This window comes from Prionailurus bengalensis, chromosome D2 (genome assembly GCF_016509475.1).
Source record: "Prionailurus bengalensis isolate Pbe53 chromosome D2, Fcat_Pben_1.1_paternal_pri, whole genome shotgun sequence".
Taxonomy (NCBI): Eukaryota; Metazoa; Chordata; class Mammalia; order Carnivora; family Felidae; genus Prionailurus; species Prionailurus bengalensis.
In genome coordinates, this window is record NC_057351.1 from 85,716,184 (window position 1) to 85,736,741 (window position 20,558).

At 45.9% G+C, this 20,558-nt stretch overlaps 1 protein-coding gene across 1 annotated transcript in view; it reads right to left on the bottom strand.

The window, feature by feature from the left end:
* Nucleotides 1-20,558, bottom strand: part of TCERG1L (transcription elongation regulator 1 like) — a 194,124-nt gene that overhangs the window by 158,230 nt on the left and 15,336 nt on the right. The window lies entirely within an intron of this gene.

Below are 20,558 nucleotides of genomic sequence, written 5' to 3' on the forward strand. Positions count from 1 at the left end.
AGGCTATCGTGGCGACCATTTTACAACAGATGTAAATCACGCCAACGTGCTGTACGCCTTAAGCCTATGCAGTATGTCAATTACTTCTCCATAAAACTAAAAAAAATGAGTCCATCACAAAGGAACCCTGGTAAGTTAACCTGAGCTGCCTCTTCAAAACACAAAAACAGCTTGGAAAGATATTTTTTAACCTGCTTCGAATTCACTTGGTTCCATATGAAAACGCAGCCCTCTCCAGGTCACAAAATCGACTGATTAATATCAGTGAAGTCAGGACGTTAATAACCAACATCGGCAAAATGATGGTCATAATTGGTGGGTGGGACGGAGAGGAGGCCTGGTCTTCCCGCGGCAAGGGTTTGGCCAGGCTCCAGGCGGCGGAGTAACGTGCGAACTCACCGTGTGACACACGAACCAGGGGGCCGGTGTGACGGAGCAGAACGCGCAGCCCGCCTCCAGCACGCCGGGAGCGCGCGTGAGCCCCGGCACGCATGCGCGTGTGTGGAGGAGCCCGCGCCGGCGGGCCGCGCATGCGCGTGTGTGAAGGAGCGTGTGTGCGCCTGCACGTATGTGGAGGAGCCCGCGCGAGCGGGCCGCGCATGCGCCTGTGTGGAGGAGCGTGTGTGCGCCTGCGCGTGTGTGGAGACTTGCGTGCAGGAGCCCAGGCGGGCGGGTGCTGGAGAACGGTTACAGGTGAGCGCGCGGTAACAAAATCCCGCGAGCCCAGCTTCGGGAGGCAGTTGGCCGCTTTGTGTTTTTCCTCTCGGTTTCGTTTCCCGCACCCCTCGGCCGGGCATTTACCAAGCATCTCTACCTGCCAGACTGCGCCCAGCTTGCGGCTGGGAAGACGACCGGATGCAAACAGATAAGCGCCCGCAGGTGCCTCCTGCCCATGGACACCGGCCGGCAGGTGCGCGGAGCCAGTGAGAGCCCCGGGACGCCGGCTGCTCCCCCGAGGAATGCCCCTTGAGCCACGTCTTGGAAGATGAGCAGGCACTGGATAAATTGTGTCGACTGATAATAATTATCATAACTTGCTTTCCCCAAAGGACTGCAGAGAATCTCTTAGTTGAGTAAATAAACAGTGAGATAAGAAGTCCAGCCAAAAGAAAACTGCTAAGCCAGCTAAAAGATAAGCCAGGAAAGCTATCCCATAAGGATTACTTATAAAAAAATCAACGTTTTAAGCAGAACCGTAATTAACCGTGAGCTCTGCTTGAGGACGGGCTGAGGCGAGTGCAGGCCCGCCGCTGGGGGAGCTCCGGGGGCCAGGCCCTCGGCCCCAGGCTGCTGTTTCATCACTGTTCCCACTGTCTACCTCCTTCTCTGACTCCCAACTTGCAAAAGAGCTCTGTTTGCATGTTTTATTCCCCATAGTCCCTCTGGTACCGCATGAGAAATTCTCCTGTCTTTGTTTGTGGCCAGAGACAGCGGGGTGGGCGAGGCTGAAGGAACTTCACAAGGGCACCTGAACCCCAGAGCGGGTGTGTCTGACCCGAATCCCCCTGCGGGGCTGGCGCCGGGGCCCCACCTGGCTGGCCATGGGCAGTCTGAGACACGTGGTGGACAGCAGTGGCTGGACGCCTTCCTCCTTTGCTGGCCGGAGCCCACCGGGGGCCACACGCACAGGGAGCCCTTGGTCATGGCTGACGCGCTGGCTTACTTAACCCAACACCGGCCTCGGGACCCTGGAGGGCAGGCGGGCTCTCGTCATCAGCTGTGCTCACAGGCAGACTGGCTGTGGACACCCTTCCAGAAGCTTCCTCCCAAACCGGAAGTCAGCCAGCAGCTGCATTTTGCTTTTCTCAGGACTGGACAAGGAAACGAGAAAGGTTGGTGGCCGTGGGAGCCGGGACGTGGGAGCCTGACGTGGTCAAGGAGTCTAGAACCTCCCAGTGCAGGTACACGTTCTAGGTACGCACTCGGTTCAGATGGCGCTGTCTGTCCTGGTCCCCGGGTCTTACCTCTGCTCCAGGCGTGCTCTTGGCCCACAGGGCCTCAGCTGCATCCTGCAGACCGAAGCAGGGGCAGGCGGTGCTGGAGGGGACGCACCCCTGCTCTGGGCCTCCAGCCACCCTGCAGAGGGACGCGTCACAGAGTCACCAAACACGAAGTTGGGGTTTGAACCGCCGGTGGGTTGCGGAGTAGATAAAGGCTAACCGGTTAGCTTCTGTGTCTTCTCGGAACAGGAGGCAGGCAGCGCACACGTCGTGTGTCTGTGAGAGCGCCCACAGAGGCGAGGGCCCCTAGGTGTCCAGAACACAGAGGGTGCAGAGTAAACAATGGGCGGCTGGCAAGTCCTCGGAGGAGGAAACCTTGCCTGACAAATGCCAGCTGCTGCCTTCTCTGTGCTGAGCCACACATTCCAAAAAATAAACAATCATTAGTTTATTATGTCTATTTAGCAAATGATTTCAGCTCCGGTGGAAATCCTTCAGGCGATATATCTACCAACTGGTAATTATTTCTGCAAAAACGACTGTTCGATGAGAGCGGTGACTTCAGGCTCCTGGCGCATGTGCATGGTGCTCACGGAAGCAAGTCCGGGGACTGCGGCGGGCAGAGGGGAAGGACGCAGGGCTCGGCCTCGAGGCTCCAGCTGCCATCGCCCTTCCTAGCCCCTGAGAGCCTGGACACTCAGCGCCCGGGAGTGAGGACATCCTCTTAGCAGGATGATGATGGGCTCTGTGCATCCACATGATAAGCCAGCTTTTTCTGAGGAGCGGAGTCAGAGCTGGGTGGCATTTTGTCTCCTTGTATCGACACTCGGGTGCTATGGTGAATGTGGACCTATAGAGACCCCATCGACATCTCCAGTCTCCCCCCCAACATTCTGCCTTGTTATCTTGGGTGAAGCTGGGCAGACTCAGGATCTCGGAGTCAAGCCCACAGCTGTGGGTGCAGAACTTGAAAATCCACAGTGGTGCTCTGAGCCCCACACCCCCTGATCGTATGATGAAAGTTGTCCATGGATCTTGGATCCTGGCACTGAAGGGGCCACCAGCCCAGATGAATTCGGCTCCTTCTCACAGCCACGGGGACCCTCTGGGTCTCCTCCCAAGGAGCTAAAGGGCAGAAGGTGTGGCTTTGACACGTGTGTCTCTACCAGGGACACCTGACGATGGTTGTTCAGAACGTTCACTGGATCCCAGCACATCCATATGAATGAGCACCCCATCCCCCAGTGGACAGAAGCCCGAATTCCTAATCACTGAGTTAACCCCCCGGGAGCAGGAGCATGGAATTAGGTCTCCTAGCCTGGGTGCTGCAGACGGTACAAGACAAGGACAGATGAGCTATTTAAAGCTAACAGGGTGGCAAATTCACTTCGCTTTGTGCATCAATTTAGAAATACTAACTTGTTTTATTTTTATGATGTCATGTAACTTGGTACACAATAACGTGAAAATTCATTTTATTAAAACCAGAGATTAATTATACTACCCCAAAGAACAAATTGCCACTAATACTGGGTAATCTAAATGTCCTGAGTGTGGTAATAAACTGAGTCAGGGAAGGAAAGGAGAAGAGAGATCAGGGTGGCAATTTGCTTAAGAAACAACGGACCGTCTAATGGTAGCTTCTACTGAACGCCGTGAGCCCAGGCCTCCGCTCTGGGCCAGCACCTCCCACGGCAGCCGCTCTCTGGAACCCCAGTGCCATCACAGGAAGGAGGTGATGATGGCCGGCCAAGCTGAACCCAAGGGCTGGCTTGGCAGAGCGCCTGGCCTGCTCTGGACTCACTTGCCATCAGAACACCCAGGACCCAGGCACCCCTACCACACACACAAATTCCTTGGGGGTGGGGCCGTACCTGTTAGACATGCCCAGGTACTGTGCACGCAGTAGGTGCTTAATGGATGCATGCCAATCAAGCGGCTCCGAGACAGCATTTGTCTCCTGAAGGACTCACTCCATAAGTGGCTTAGCGGGTTTCATGGGTCCATACGGACTTGTGAGTCTACTGCTGAGAGGAGCCCGCCTTTGGGGGGCCGACGGTGCACGCTGTCCCTAAAGGCAGTGCGTTTTCCTGTGGAATGCAGTGGCTTTGGTGAAAGATTAACCTTTTGCCTAAAAATAAATGTATTTACATTCCCGACAGGAAGCCTGAGGTTTTGCTGACCTTGAAGCGGACAAAATCTTATTTGTTTGCACGACAACAAAAGTTGTGTGAAGGGTTCTTTAATGCGTTAAGCAAAACTATGCTGTTTATCATCAGGCAGCTGTTTCAACCCACTTCACTATGCTCAGCGCACACATGATTTACACTCACCTCTTACCTGACTCATAATATCCCCTGGCAGTCATAAAGCACAGGAAATTATTCTCAGCCTGTGTCTCTCTCTTCAGAGACACATTTAGACAGCGATGCCATCAACCAGCTGACGAGTTTTAGGAACCTTCCTGCTTTGCTGCGTCTATCTTCATTATGAAATTAAGATGATTGAACGCCTCATAATGGAGACACCAAATATGCCTTTCCCCTCACCACCTGCCACGGTGGTTCTGTCCCCTGAACTTCCCCAGGTAGATGCATGCGGCTGTTCACTTGCAAGACGGCTCAGGAAGGTAGGTGGGGCATTCACAGATCACACCAGGGTGACCGTGTCCACACTGACTACTTTCTTCCTCGCGACCCAAGTGCCGTCCCTAAACACAGCCTCTGGAGCAGGGTTCCGTACACATCCCCGATGACACACGGTACCTGAGAATGAACATTTTAAGACAGAAACTTTCAGAAAAGCATTCTCATCATATGCTGCCGCTGCTGAAAGATGCTGTACGGAATTCATGTTTCCGTTATGGCAAAATACGGTACAACCACGTCTGTCCTTGAAGAATTGATACCCCAAGTGAGACGAGAGTCTGAGTTTTCAGAATCCAGGCGCAGGTAGAAATAAGGGTAATCACAGTGCTGCTCGCACCGAGACTGCAGGGAACAGGAGGATTCGCGGGGCCATTCTCAGAACTTCCACTCCTGCAGCCCACACACTGACCGCCAAGGACGAAAGGGACTTGAAATCAGCAGGCTCATTACAGAGATGGTGAAAGATACGGAGATTTTAGTCCACTTTTGAACCCTGGCCCCTGAATCACGAGGACCCTCGGTGGCAGGTGTGTGCCCGCCCCAGAGCCCCAACAACAGCCCCTGTCACGGAGCCACTGCAGCTACAGGGATGGGCGGCAAGCACCTCCTGCAGGAGGTGAGGTGGTGGCTGGGCCAGGCGCCAGTGACACAAGGGCCGCTCTCTGCTTCTTGCCACGAAGGTTGGTGTTCCCTGTGGCTGTGTTCATGCACTGCCTTAGCGGACCATACGGAGCACCTCAGGGATGGCCTGCCTCATCCGGGGAGCAGTGGCTAACAGCCAAGGGCAGGGTTTATGGTGCAAAGTCAGGCGCTGGCTGGGCTGGGCAAGGATGTGAGGAAAGGACACAGAGGCCTGGGCACTCTTCCGTAAAAGGGCCGGGCAAGGAGGCTGGTCCCAGAGGTCACATCTCAGCAGATCTTAAGGAAGCAGCAGGCGGTGAGCTACAAGGATTTCTGGAGGAAAGGCGATCCAGGAGGAGGGAACAGCAATTGCAAAGGCCATGAGGCAGGTGCTTGAAAAGTGGAGGAAGCCAAAGGGGCAGGGGCTTCCTGGGAGGTGGGGAGGAGTGACAGGGGGTGAGGGGGGACCACCATGTGCTTTGGGTTTCATTCCCCATGTGGATGGGGGCTTTGCTCACTTGCCAAGGCTCAGGCTGAAGAAAAAGCTAGAAAGCTTCACAGACGCTCCCGGAGAGAAGCCGAGAGAACCAGGCTGCTCAGGAGGCCACGTGCAGTGGCCACTGGCTGCACCCCGCCCCACAGGGCCCCAAGGGCTTCGACTGGGGACCCTGACCCCACAACTCCAAGCCTGCGGTCTTGGGAAGGATCTGAGCTCCCAGAGCCTGCATGGGTCACCTGTCTGTAACACACACCTCCGCAGGGTCACATCTGTGCAGTGCAGGCAGGGCGTCCCACCCCCACCCCCAAATTATCTCCACACCTGAGCCCCTGGGGTCTTTCAACACTCACAGCTGACCACCCTCCTGCCTCCAGGCTGCCCCGAGAGAGGCCGTCAGGTCCCTGAAGGCTCAGGCTCTGTCCTGCCACAGGAGCTCTGCCTGGTCACCCCGATGGTTTCCCATGTCCCCCTTCATGATGACCCACCCCCTCTAGTCCCCGCACACTTCCCACCCCCCCCCCACATACCAGACATTGTCAGCTGCGCACGCACTTATGAGTTCATCCCCTGAAAGCCTGTCTCTCTTGCAGCCTCAAAGCATAACGGCCAGGAGACCTTGGCCGGCTGGTTTAATAATGCCCTTCCAGAACCTGGTCTGGCCTCACCGCAGCACCAAGTGTCCCCAGACACTGTGGAGTCCACAGAGCCTGTGTGAGGAGCCGGTGACCAGTTCCCCTTATAAAGCGGTATGAACTGCACACAGTTCATGCTCAAGTAAAAACAGGTCATCGTCCTTGCAAGTTTCAGGTGTTGCAAACATGTGCTGCCTTCACAACGGGTCAGAGGGGACAAAAGGAAGGCAGAGGCAGGCAGGTAAGCAGGAACATGAGATGCTTGGTGCACTGTATTGTCATAACCACCATTCCTATGTGTAAATCCCAGGCATCGCGGTATGCCTTGACTTCTTATGACCAAAGCACTCCCAGGAGGGGCCAAAGAAACTCAGTACCATCATTGGCAAGAGCAAAGCGCACAAGCCCTGGAAGAGATGACGTTTGGCGAGACAGATGTGTGCCACGCATGTGACAGCACCCGAAGCAGAGAAGACCATGGTCACATCAGTCTGGAGTCCATGAAAATTCCCAACAAAGGAGATGGGAGATCAAGATGGACCCAGAAGGAACACAGGCCACCCAGTGTCCTTCAACAGACCCACCTCAACGTACTGAGTCCTCAAAATGATCCAAAGTAATGGAAGGTGGATGAGTGAGTTCAGAGCTTTAGCAGGTCCCCAGTGGCCATAACACCCAAGGCAAACTTGTCTCAACCCACGTTCAACCTCCCCTTCTGCCTTCCAACATAGTGGTGAAGCCACACCCTCAGGCGTGCACCCTAAGCCCACTGGAGATTCCCACCGGGAGTCCACTTGGGGGAAGCTTCTCCCCATGTGGCGGGGCCCAGCAGACCGAGCCTGCATCCCTCAATATTAAGCTGTGCACGGCATCTGCACCTGCACAGGAAGACACCTGTGCACACACCCCCGTCCCCTCTGTGGCTGCGGTGCATGGAGTCAGCAGCACCTTCACCCGAGGGCCGTGGAGAAGCCCTTGTGACAAGCTCAGGGTGGGCAGCGGTGGGCCTCGCCACCAGAGACTCTGCAGCCAGAGGCGGACGGTGGCAGGCTGTCCTGGGCCCTGTCTTTTCCTTCCTCCGACATAACCGTGGAATCCAAGCCAACCCCGTGACCCCGCCCTTCCTCTCCTCTCTAGACCTTTAGACTCAGTCACAACGTTTCATTCATAAAACATGTGGTCCTCGGCAGGAACCGTTTCCCTCTTCGTCAAGCCTGAATCAGTGTCTCTGTGCCTCTTTCTTGTGATCTCAACGGCAATCATCTACCGCCAACAGTCACTAACCTGCTTCCTTCCCTTGCAAACTGTAACACTCCATTCTCTGCATAGTCCAAACCACACTCGGTCTTCCTTTTAATGAATCAGCAGATGTTTTCTGAGTGTCCATTATGTACGAGGTCTTGCAAACACACGCCTAAAGGACACCGTGCATCCCCCACCCTGCATAATGAAACGTTGAGGCAGACTTGTCTCTCTTTCCTGGAGAATGAATGCAAATAGGCTAATTAGATCCGAAGAGATTCCAGGTTCATTTCCAATTAAAAAAATCCTCTGTATTGAAGATAACACTACCTGAAGTGAATACTTATTTTCCTTAAAAGAGTGACTAATGTATTGTTTATATGAGAGGCATTCATACTGATGTAAGGAGGAACAAGGAAGTTACAGGTAAAACTCGGGACCACCAGGTCATTATCCCAAGAAGAAATACAAGGGTTGGTCATTGGGAAACACTTAGATATTTATTCTTTCCAAAGGCAGATCTGACTTGACATTCATGAGGCTTAACCTCCAGAGCGTTCATGCACACAAACTCTCCCAAGCCTCTATCCTGAATTCCTATTAGTGATTTTGTCTTCTCTTCCTTAAAAAGGAAACAAAATTTGCATAAACGTTATGGTCGGAAACACCTGGTCCTCCACTTCTTACCACCTTCCTTCAGTATCTAAAAGTAAATATTGCCTAGTACCGCTGAAAACCCATGTTTCTGCAAAGCTGCTTGGAAAGAACTGATCCCATCCCCCTCTCCTGGAACACACGTAGGAGCCAGATACTGAGGTGTTAAGCTTTCAATTTTCTCAGAATTCTAACTGAAATCACATTTACATGAATTCAGCAAATTTAATTACGAAAACTATGACCATGACTGCAGGGCATCTTAGAAATGGGCATCGCTTTTTAGGAGATCTAGTGCCGTTTTATGTCGTTTGTTTTCATTTATAGTGTTGGTAATACCTAGTAAGCAGAAGAGAACCGATTCCTCATTATAGAAACCAGTGAAAGTAGCCTTGGGTGTCGCACCAGAGAGACTGGGTGTGCCTATCTGAAAACTTTCCACCAGGAGTATTTTAATCTATTCATGAACGTGATACACTAAAATGTTAACAAAATAATAAGCTAGAATGTAAGACCTATGGAGGCAGACCTCTTAATCTTCTTTGTTTGTATCTGTCCAGCATTAACAGATGCCCAATCTTATCGACCATGATGAATGGGACATTTATGAAAACGAATAATGTATCAGACCATAAAGCAAATCTCAGCAAATTTCAAAAGAACTGTTGTTAAATAAGCCACCTGTCTGACCACAACTTATTTAAATTATAAATGAATAACAAAAAGAAAATTGTAAATCTTACAAATTGTACAATTAATTAAACAGATATATCCTAAAAATCCACGAGACATAAAATTGCAATAAAAATGTAAAATCTATAAAACTGAATGACAAATAGACATTTACAGATTTACGGAAAGCACTGAAAATGGTATGTGGAGAGAAAGGGGTAGTTTTAAATCTTTTATTAGAAAAGAAGACATAATTATTGTGCAAATATACAACTTAAGGAGTTAAGAAAAGAAAAATCTGAGTAAATCCAAAGAAAATGGAGGAAACTAGAACGAAGGGCAGAAATAAATAAGATTGAAAAATATCTCTAGAAAATATCTTTAAAGCGCAAATGTTATTTCTTTGAAGCTCTAACAAAATGGACAAATCTCTAGTGAAGTTGAGCAAGTAAACTTTTTTTAAGTAAAGAGGTTAGTATGAGCGCCTGGGTGTCTCAGTCCATTAAACATCCGACTCTTGATTTCGGCTCAGGTCATAGTCTCACGGTTTGTGAATCTGAGCCCTGCATTGGGCTCTGTGGTGACAATAAGGAACCTGCGTGGGGTTCTCTGTCTCCCTCTGTCTCTGCCCCTCCCTCCCTCTCTCTCTCAAAAATAAATAAATAAACATTAAAAAAATTATATAAAGAGGTTTGTAAATAAGCAATATTATATGTTTAAAAGGAGATAACTATTAATATAGTATATTAAAACAAAAAGTAAATATCATAAATAACCGTATACCAAAACGGTTTGAAAATTTAAGTTCAAGTATGAATTCTAGAAAATATACATATAACTTGCCGACCCTGGCAAGAATAAAAAATAGAAAGCATGAAGAGTCTTAAGACAATTAAATACATTAAATCAGGAGTTTAAAATCTTTCCACAAAGGAAAAACCAGGACTTTATATTTTGACAGAAAAGTCCTACAAGTTGTTGTGGGTTTTTTTTTTTTTTGAAGCATCCCTTTCTAGTGTGAAACACTTCCAGAGAATTAAAAAAGAGGGTCCTCTTCTCAATGTATGCTATGCAAGCGATACAACTTCCACACTAAAACCAGGTGAGTAAGAAAAAAACGAAGGTGCAGGAGGACAGATCAACCACCCTGAACAAAAGAATAACAACAATGCAGCGCTCTATGTAAAAATGGCAATTTGTAAAAAGGAACTTGGATTTACCCAAGAATGCAAGTGATTTAACATTAGAAATCTTTTTTTAAACTTGATTGATTGACTGATTGACTGAGAGAGAAAGAGTGCAGCAGGGGAGGGGTAGACAGAGGGGCAAGAGAGAATCCCAAGCAGGCTCCACACAGAGCCAGACGTCAGGATCGATGCCACAAACTGTGAGATCATGACCTGAGCCGAAATGGAGAATCAGACGCTTAACCAACTGAGCCACCCAGGCGCCCCAACATTATAAATCTTTTTAATAGCATGTACTACAATAACAAATTAAAAGAAGAAAAATGTGCTTATGTTAATAGAAAGAGAAAAAAATTGACAAAAATTTACTTCTAAATCATGATAACAAGCAGTTACCACCAGCAAATGAGGAACAGAAGGAACTTTCCTAAGCTCAATAAAGGGTAATTAATAAAATCTACAACATGCATCATTGTTAATGGGAAGGATTAAAAGCATCCCTTCAAAATGGGAACTGCACAGAGCACCTACAATCACGACTAGATTAGTTATTGCACTGACAGTCCTGGACAGCAAAGGTAAAAATAAAAATTCTGAAAGTAGAATTGAAAAGCATGAGAATGGAAAGGAAGAAACAAATCCTTTTCCTAATCATCTTGCAGAGCAAGATGTGGTTCTTGCAAAGCAGTCTCATGTCCTATAAAGCAAGGCAAAGACTGTGACAATTTGGCTGGAGAAGTCTTTAAGAAGACTGGGGAATTAGGGAAAGTTTATGCTAAATGCCTACAAAATACATATGCACAGTGAAAATGTGAAAATAGTTTCTTCTGGTGCATTTATGGCAAGTAAACTCTGCTTCATCAGCTGGATTTTGAAAAAAAAAATTAAAGGTAACATTTACTAATTTACTAAATTATTCCATCACGGAGAAATACATATTAAAATATTAAGTCAGAGTCGAATGCAAAACTGTGGTTATAATATCGCATCACATCTGGCAATGCAGCCACACAGCAGCAGCATTGCTCAAAAACATTCCCTGGAGACTTGGGTGACTTTTTTTCCTTCCTTCTACATTTTGGTAGTTTCTACATTTTTCCATACCTAACAAATGTGGATAATTCTTAAGTGGGCAAAAATGAAATATGTTAAAATGAAAGGCAATCCATTTGTGCATATAAACACCACACACGCTTATTACCTTCTAAATATTCTAGATGTGGGATAAAATTGGTGCCTTAACTGTTTTTAGAAGATCATAGACATGGAAAGGTCACATTTAAATTCAAGTTGTTTGCAGAATGGGCATTGAGTAAATTTCCTTGAAATGCTGTCTCAACACCTTATTGAGCAGGCATTCTATAAAATATCCTGACAAATAGATCTCTAAGGTCTCCACAGATACACTTGGTTATTATCTTCTTGTGCTGCCCTGTCCCACACAGGGACATTAGCCACATGAGGCAATCAAGCTTCGGCTGGTCTGCACTGAGGTATGCTGTGCGTGTAAAACACACTCGACTTCAAAGACAATATAAAAAAAAAAAAAAGGAGGTAAATACATCATTAATATTTTTGTACTGATGACGTGTTGAAATGACAATGTTCTGGATATGTTGAGCTAAATAAAATTAATTGCTAAAATTAATTTCACCTCTTTCATTATGCTTTTTAAAATATGACTACCAGAAAACTAAAAATTCTATATAAGGTTCACGTTACATTTCCCAAGGGGAATAGTGCTTTTTTTAATTTATTTTTTATTTTTAAAAATTTTTTAATGTTTATTCGTTTTTGAGAGATAGAGACAGAGTGCACCCGGGGGAGGGGCAGAATCTGAAGCAGCTCCAGGCTCTGAGCTGTCAGCACAGAGCCCGACGCGGGACTCGAACCCACGAACCGAGAGATCATGACCTGAGCTGAAGCAGGACGCTTAACTGACTGAGCCACCTAGGTGCCCAGGGAATAGTGCTTTAGAATAGGTACCAGCCTATTGAAACTTCCCCTGAGAAGAAAGTAGGGAATAAGCATGTCTAAATTAGATCTTGAAGTCCACAGTTATCATGGAATTCTGACACTCCCCTAGTTATTTTCTGAATGGGGATCAGCACTAATACAATGACTCAGGATCAAATCTGTAACTTACAATTCTCATCTTTAGACAAACTGTTCCATTACTTTGGGGAATGTCACCCATAAATTCAAAGAGTAAATGATCCCAGGATGCAAACCCCTAGTTCTATAGAAGGAAACGAGTTATGTTGGTTAATTATTTCATTATCTAGGCAACCTCTCAATTGTTGCTGATGTCTGAATACTTCACCACTGGTTCTAGGGACACAACAGTGTTCATACAGATGGAGCCTTGAAGTACAGTCTAGACACAGAGAAAATATAAAGTGATGACTCAGTCTCCAAGAAGGCACTGTCCCCACCCCGCCTGGAGAAGAATGTCTCCCCCAAGCAGCTGAGAGAGCGCCAGCATCCAGGATGGTGGGGACATGACCACTTACATCGATTACTAATGTCACAGTAACAATGTATCTAAGTCTTGAAAGAAGCCCACTTTACAGATGAGGAACACTGAGGACCACGCAGCTAACAGGTGGCAGGTCACACTCTGAACTCAGGCCATCTGCCATCTGTGATGCCTCGTCTCTAACGCAAACTCTCAAGCCACTTATTAGAAGATGTCTTTCAAATGTAAATATTTTTCTGACTTTCTGCCTTTGGCACAATTCACAGGGATTCCTGGCTCTCCCCTCCCCCCCACTCCCCCCACACATAGTTTTCTCCGGAACCGGAGGGAAGCATGAACCTACTCGCTGGATGCGGGGCAGAGACTCTAAACTGGCCACCGCAAGCCCAGAGTCCCTTGAGGGCTTCCTGTTTTCTGGAGGGTCAAACACATCTGCATCGCCTACTAAAATGCCCGCTTCTCAGTCAGAGAGAGGCGGCGTGTCCCCCCCACCCTCCAAGTAAAGTTGGGGGTCCTGGAAGATCTACGTGCCTTTCCTCTCGCCGCAGATATCGCCGGGCCCTGTTGGCACAGGGGCTGCGACGTCACGGCTGTGCTTCCCACTGAGCTGGGCTGAGTCCTGCCCGGCAGTGATTAGCTCTGTGCACATCCTACTCTACCCCCTCGCCCGACCCTGGCACCTGGACATCCAGTGCCAGGGCACGGATCAAGCCGCCCAGAGCAGGTTACACCACGGGGACGCCACCTCCAGGGAGTGCCTGTGCTGGCCCCCGGGATCCACAGGGCTGTGTATCCAAGGAGGAAATGAAAGACATCTCCTTGGGTTCTCCACCTGTCCAAGGCTGCGTGGCAAGACAGAGCCCTGCTCCTTCCCCGGTAGGGCAGGGGCTGAAAGAAAATGGGGCACGGCCGTAGCCAGGCCCTTTCTCGGTGGCGCAGATGGGCACAGCTCCACTGTCTTCCTTCTGCGGGGCTCTGCTGAGAGGCCCTAGAAGCAACTCGTATTCTCATGTTCAATGCCATGAAGGAGAAAGAAGCATTCCTGTGTATTTTATGGCACTTTTCTGATTATGAAGTAATAGCTGCTCATTAAAAATGGAAAATAAAAGATACTCTATAGTTGGACGTCAAAGGTTCCCCCCCATTCCAGCATCCAGAAATAAGTACTACCGTTTTGGAGTGTTTCCTCATCATTTATCAGTGTGTGTGCCAGTGAGTGTGCGTGTGTGAACGGTGCTCTCAAACTGAACTATCCTGCCCATGCACTTCAGAACCTGCTTTTAAACCTTTTAAACTAATTTTTTTCGTTTCTGAACTAAGCTTTTAAACTAAACTAAACTAAAAAGCTTTTAAACTAAGCTTCTTAAATTAAAACAAACAAGAACATTCCCTTTTGTCTAAATAATCTCCCAAACAGAATTTTATTCAAGGTTAAAGACCATTTGCTTTTTAATACTGATGTATCCTAACTCACTGGACCAAATGTCTAGTCATAGACATTTGAGATTTGATTTTTCTTCTTAGTGGTATAAATAATGATGCGCTGAATCGCTTTACATATATATTTGCTCTTTCTTGAAGAAGTAGAATCACTGGGTGAAATTATATTAACTTTTTTAAAAGATCTGAAAGTCAGACTGCATGACCCATTACATACTAGATTTCGTAGCATTAAGAATAAGTGTACGTCCCATTGCACTATTGCAAACACGGAACAGAGCCAAGGGTTTTGAAAGTCTGTGCTAATTTAACAGGAATATTATATTTGGTGGTTTAAAATTGCATTCCTTGAATTACTTATGAGTCATCCACATACCGCATAACGATCATTTATAATTATTCTCTAAGTCATCTGCTTATGTCTGTTCATTTTTTATTATGTATTAGAATGCCGTCCTATGTAACAATTCTTTTAACACCCATTGCATTGATCTGTATGGAGGTTAGTACCACATTTTAAAAACTGATGCAACTTGAGAATAAGAAGTGAAATCCACCTTACAGATTCTTAAAAATACATATTTGTCCATCTCCTGTGCATATTCCATGATCAACCCTTATAAAATGATTTTCTCACATTCCAAAAAAAGTAGTTTCGTTAGCATTGTGTTACATCCACAAGCTAATGTGAGAAGAATTGGTAACTTGGCCACGTTCCATTTTCCCATCCAAACACATAAGGAGTCTCTCCAGCGAAAGATGCCATTTTCAGTTTTCTTTGTTTAGAGTCACACACAGGTGAGGATTCTGAGTCATCTGCCCATGTCGATGGCTCTCGATGGCTGTGTGCAGCTACTTGATGTATTTTCCACGTGCACTTGCCCACAGCAGCCTCTAAACAACTATTAATATGTAAGAAAAATGTCTTTTGTGTGTTTGCATTTCATCCATCTGTCTTGCTGAACTGCCTTTCTAGTTCTCAGTTTTTAAGCTGAATGTCGTGAGTTTTCAAAATACTAAAGCGTATAAACTTCGAGCGGTATTTCGTATTTGTGTTTCATTTCTTATTGCATTGGCTGGGACTTCCAGCAAATAGTCAAAAGATAAACAGGGATCGATTACCATGGGAATAACGGTGATGTTTGCCGTGCGATATGGCAGTTTTTAGATAAATACCACATATCGTGTTGAGAAATTACACTTCAGTTTTTAGTGTTCTCACTTTTTAAACGGTTGTTGAGTTCTATCAAACAATACATCTTCCTGAAATGCAGTTAAAGAATATTTTTTTCTCATTAAACCTACAGACATGACGTTGTTGCCAACCCCCTGATTACTATACAATTTCCACAACCATGAAATGTGTTCCACTGAATCCTGGCAGATGTTATTGTTACTATATTGTTACATTTTCAATAATGCTTTTAGGATTTTACAGCCACCTTTCCAACTGAGATCTGTCCAAATCATTTATTCCCTTCTCTCTCTCTTTTTTTTTCCTATTTTTGAAAAACATTGGTGAAATGGGTGGCCGACTTCATAATCTGTCAGCATCTTACCATTTTCTACATTCTGAAACAAACTCTGTATGAGAAGACCCTGGCTGGAGTCCGGGAGACTTTACAGGTCACACCTGGGGGTGCCAGGCTGCAGAGAGAGACAGGTGCAGGGAGCCGTGAGGGCGAGTGTTTGAGCACCTGTCCTGGGGGCTGTGACCCAGGCTACCCCACCCTGGCCCGAGTTGAATAGCTCATTGCGTCCCAGAAAACAGTTCATCTAATTATTTAAAAAACTACCGGTATTGAGCAGAAATGTTTCCACCTAATCTGGTTTTTTTTTCTGACCATGGGTGGGGCGTGCTTTTTAAAATCAATTTATTTGTTTTTAAAACTACAAACGTATGCCTTTATTTTTATCATTTGCTTCCTCACATTTTCCCTATTTCTGTCTCCCTTCCTGCTGCCTTGACCGAAGGCGAACTGATGCTGGGCTCTCCGAGCGGCACGGCCGTCACACCTACCACTTCTCATGCGCACACATCGTGTGTGGTCACCGCATAAAGCGTTTATTTTTGTAGAACTGATTCCTGCTTTATTCATTTATTCTTGGGTAGTGTTTTCACTTCCCGGATGCTGGGGGTCTCCTTACAGTTCACCTTCGATTTTCAAGTTCGATGAGAGTGACAGGCGGGAGATCTGCGCAATGCCTCTTGTAACTCCTTCAGGTGTGCTTCCGGGTGTCATTTTCTTAATTTTTTTTTTTCAACGTTTATTTGTTTTTGGGACAGAGAGAGACAGAGCATGAACGGGGGAGGGGCAGAGAGAGAGGGAAACACAGAATCAGTAACAGGCTCCAGGCTCTGAGCCATCAGCCCAGAGCCCGACGAGGGGCTCGAACTCACGGACCGCGAGATCGTGACCTGGCTGAAGTCGGACGCTTAACCGACTGCGCCACCCAGGCGCCCCGGGGGTGTCATTTTCTTGCTCATTTTCCTTTAATTTTTACTGTGAAAACTTTCAACAGTGATACAATAGAGAACAGTGTGACGAACCCCAGGGCCCCAGGGCCCCACAAGTGTCAGCTCACGGCAGGCTTTAGACCTGTCCACGCTCACACCCCAGCCACCCCAGCCCCACACCCGGATTCTGATCCGGTAAACCCGTGACTGGCTTCAGCTCCGCCCACATGGCGTAACAGGTATCTCTCAGTTAGAAGGTTCTTTTTAAAAGCATAAGCATGGAACTCTTATCACACCTACAAATTACCAAATTAACAATAATCCCCTAGGGGCGCCTGGGTGGCTCAGTCGTTAAGCGTCCCCGACTTTGGCTCCGGTCACGATCTCGCCGTTCGTGAGTTCGAGCCCCGAGTTGGGCTCTGGGCTGACAGCTCGGAGCCTGGAGCCTGCTTCGGATTCTGGGTCTCCCTCTCTCTCTCTCTGCCCCTCCCCTGCTCACACTCTGTCTCTCTCTCTCAAAAATAAAAATAAATAAAAATAAAAACATTAACGATAATTCCTTAGAATTATTAAACACTTATTGTTCAGATTTCTCCAGCTGTCTTACAATTTTTTGTTTGGTTTATTCCAACCAAGGTCAGACAAGGTTTACATATTTTACTGGGTACGTCTCTTATGACTCTGTTTAAAAGGAAAAAAAAGTTGGGCGCCTTCAGACATAATTTACATGGAGCAGCATTCACTCTTTCTAGGAGTAGAGCTCTCTGAATGTCCACAACTGCAGTCACGCAGCCACCCTCACAGTCTGATACCTGTCCACACCCCACAACATGCCCTCTGCCCCTTTACGGTCAACACCTTCCTGCCACCCCACTCAGTCCCGGGGAACCACTGATCTGGTTTTGGTCTTACAGCTTTGCTGTCCATGGCATGTCACAAAAACGTAATCGTATGCAACACACATTTGATTCTGGACTCTCACTTAGCATAATGTCTTTGGGACTCAGTGACATCACTGAGCATACCAGGGGTCCCTTCCTCGCTGTTCCCATCAGGGCCCCTTGTTTGGACGCGCCCAAGTTTGTCAGTCCATTCAACAGTCAACGGGTATTTGGATTGCCCCCAAGTTTGTCGCTCACCGAGAAAGCCAGTACAAACACTCGTGTCTAGGTTTTTGTGTGGACACGCCTCTCTGTTTTTCTTGGGTGAACACCTAGCAATGACGTCACGGGGAATATGAGACCCTGCCAAACTGATTTCCCAGGTGACCCTCCCGTGTCGAACTCCCACCAGCAAGTTGGGGAAATTTCAGCTGGTCCCCACCTTCACAGGTGCGAGGCGCCGCCAGTGTATCGTCTAAATCACAGCCGTCCTGATACAAAGGGGCACCTCGTTATGGTTTTTCATTGGCATTTCCCTAATGATAGAAGACGATGAACATACTTTCATGTGTACCACTGCCATCCATGTATCTTTGTTGGTGATGTGGCTCGTCACATATTTTGCCTATTTTTGTTGGGTTGTTTGCTTTCTTATTATTAACTTACAAGAGTTCTTTGTGTATTCTGGATATCAATTCTTTATCAGATAATATGTTTTGCAAATATCTTCTCCCAGTCTGTGGCTTTTCTTTTCATTCCATTAAAAGTCCTTTCAAAGCACAACATTTGATGTCGACGAAGAACAATTTGTTGATACATTTTCTTGTATGGTTCGGGCTTCTGGTGTTCTATCTAAGCCATCTTTGCCTAATTCAAGGTTAAAACTTTTACTTTTATGTTTCCTTTCAGAAGTTCTAGGGGTTTGGCTTTTATAATCAAGTCCGTAATCTATTTTGAGTTAATTTTTGTATGTGATACAAAGTATTGGTTAGGGTTTGTTTGTTTATCGCAAAGATGAATGTTCAATTGTTCCTAAACTGTTCATTGCAAAAGGTAAGTTTTCTGTACTGAATGCCTTTGCACCTTTGTCAAAAATAAATTAACCCTACCCATGTGTGCCTGTTTCTGGAAGGTCTCTTGCTACGTTCTATCGATCTCTGTTCCTATGCTTCTTCATTCCTGCAGCTTTATCGTGAACGTTCAAATCAGTTATGTACGATTCCTCCGCAATGTTTTCCAAACTGCTGTGGCCGTCCTGCTTTCTTCAGCTTTCCAGATAGACTCAGCTTGTCAATTTCAAGGACCTGGCATTTTGTCAGGATTATGTGGAGTTTATAGATCAATTTGGAGACAACTGATATCTTACCATTATTAAGTCTTGCAGCCCATTAATGAAAAACATCTCTCCACTTATTAATGTCTTTGATTTCCCCCATCAATGTTCTGTAGTTTTCAGGGCATATATTTTAGCAGGTTAACCTGTTTTTGGTGTTTTAATGCTACTGCTATTTTATTTTAATTTCCAATGGTTCATCAATAGTAATACAGGAACACAAGTGGATTTTCACACTAACCTTGTGTCCTGCAACTTGCTAACTTCACTTATGAGAACTAGTGGCATTTGGTAAACTCTTTGAGATGGTCTATATGCAATCATTTTGTCTATATATTTTTGCATTTTGACTGTATGCTTTTCTTTTCTTTTCTTTTTTTGTATTATTGCATTGGTTAGGACTTCTAGTAAAATTTTGCATGGGAGTACGGAGAGCATAAATCCTTGCCTTGAGAAAAAGCATCAGGAATTCACTAATATAATATTATATTGTAAATATAATATTAGCTGTGACTCTTTAAAAGATGTCCTTTCTTCGTCTGAGGAAGCTCCCTTTAATTCCTAGTTGACTTCAAGGTTTGTTTGTTGTTTTTATTTTTCTTAATCTGAAGAGATGCTGAATTTGACAAATGTATTTTCTGCATCCGTTGAAATGGTCATATTGCTTTTTTTTCTCTATCCTTTTGGTAAAGTAAATAACATTGATTTGCTAATGTTGAACCGGCATTGATTTCCTAGAAGAAGCCCTGCTTGGTCATGATGTATCAGCAGTTTTACATATTAGCTAATATCATGTTGAGGATATTTGTATCTCTGTTTATGAAGTATATTGGTGTGTAACTGTCTCTCTTTGCACTATTCGAGTTCTGTATCAGAGGAACGCTTACCTCAAAAAGAAACATATGCATACGTACATTTAATTAATTAGCTAATTAATTAAAATTGAGAAACGTTATTCCCGCTTTTAGTTCCAAACAAGTTTACTTAAATTTAGTATCATTTTCTTCAAATATTGGGTAGAACTATACTGAAGCTGTCTGGGTCTGGAGTGTTCGCTGTTGGAAGGATTGACTTTACGAATTCAATATTGTTAATAGACACAGTGCCATTCATGTTTTTCATTTCTCGAGTGAGCACGGGTAGCTTGTGACTCACAACAAATTTGTCTCCTTGATGTAAACTGTTGAGCTTATCATCATGAAGCAGTTTATAATACTTTTCTGTTTCATTTTTATGTTAAGACCCATAGTGATGTCCCTCTTCTGATTCCTGACGTCAACAATCTGTGTTGTCTCTCTTTTTTTTTTTTTCTTATTCTCTATAGCCAGGGGGTTTTCAGTTGTATTGACCATTCTATAAACAAACACATAAATAAAGCCATTGGTTTCATTGATTTTCTTTATATTCTTCTGTTTCTAGTTTTTTTGATTTCTGCTCTTGTCAATAGTATTTCCTTCTTTCTGCTTGTTTCTGGCTAATTAGCTCTCTCTCTTTTCTGGTTTCTTAAGGCGGAAGCTTTGATCATTGATTTCAGAACTTTCTTCTGGTTTTCTTTGTTTCTCTGTTTTTGGTAAGAACATTTAAGATCTAGTCTCCTAGCAACTTCAAAGTATATAATACACTGTTGTTGAGTATCAACGCCAAGCTGCGCCTCGGATCCCCTGAATGTATTTGTCTTCTAACTGCAAGTTCGTGCATTTTGACCGACATCTGCCCTGGCGATCCCCCCCGTCTCCTCTCTGTTTCCGTGAGTTTGGCTTTTTTAGATTGTGCTGGGAAGTGAAATCACGTAGTATTTGTCTTTCTCTGCCTGACTTACGTAGCACGACAGCCTCAAGGTCCATCTGTGGTGTCACAAACAGCAGAACCTCT